The 815-nt window shown below is 50.7% G+C and overlaps 1 long non-coding RNA gene across 1 annotated transcript in view; it reads left to right on the top strand.

The window, feature by feature from the left end:
• The window catches only part of LOC109287853, a 5641-nt gene extending 5136 nt beyond the window's left edge, over positions 1-505 (top strand). Inside the window, exon 3 of the long non-coding RNA XR_002094986.1 lies at positions 495-505. This is a non-coding gene — a long non-coding RNA (uncharacterized LOC109287853). The remainder of the gene's footprint in view (positions 1-494) is intronic.
• The last annotated feature ends 310 nt before the right edge of the window (positions 506-815 follow it).

Here is an 815-nt window from a genome sequence, read left to right as displayed (position 1 = left end):
TGGTTGATGGAAGTCAATCATTGTGGTGTGCTGTGACCAGTGGGGTCCCTCAAGGCTCTGTCCTAGGGCAGACATTTTCATTAACATTGTAAACATTGGTGTCAAAAGTGGACTGGCCATGTTCGCCGATGACACCAAACTCTGGGGTAAAGTGTCTACACCTGAGGACAGGAGGGTGAACCAGGCAGACCTTGACAGGCTCAGGAAATGGACAGACAAGAACCTGATGGTGTTTAACACCGAAAAATGCAAGGTTCTTCACCTTGGGAGGAAAAATCTGCATCTTGCTTATAGGGTCGGCAGTGCTACGCTGGCTAGCACAATGGGCAAAAGGGAGCTGGGGATCATAGATTTATAGATGTTAGGGTTGGAAGGGAACTCAATAGATCATTGAGTCCGACCCACTGCATAGGCAGGAAAGAGTGCTGGGTTCAGATGACCCCAGCCAGATGCCTATCTAACCTCCTCTTGAAGACCCCCAGAGTAGGGGAGAGCACTGTTCAAGATTTTGGCCACTCTAACTGAAGAAGTTCCTCCTAATGTCCAGTCTAAATCTGCTCTCTGCCAGCTTATGGCCATTATTTCTTGTGACCCCCAGGGGCACTTTGGTGAGCAGAGCCTCACCAATTCCCTTCTGCGCCCCCATGTTGAATTTATAGGCAGCCACAAGGTCGCCTCTCAACCTTCTCTCACGGAGGCTGAAGAGGTCCAGATGCCCTAGCTTCTCCTCGTAGGGCTTGGCCTGCAAGCCCTTAACCGTATGAGTCGCCCTTCTCTGGACCCTCTCCAGGTTATCCACATCCCTCTTGAAGTGT

Source organism: Gavialis gangeticus, unplaced genomic scaffold, assembly GCF_001723915.1.
Source record: "Gavialis gangeticus isolate Ggan-Ray unplaced genomic scaffold, GavGan_comp1, whole genome shotgun sequence".
Lineage (NCBI taxonomy): Eukaryota > Metazoa > Chordata > Crocodylia > Gavialidae > Gavialis > Gavialis gangeticus.
Note: the sequence above shows the minus strand (reverse complement) of the source record. Positions and strands in the feature narration are given on the sequence as shown.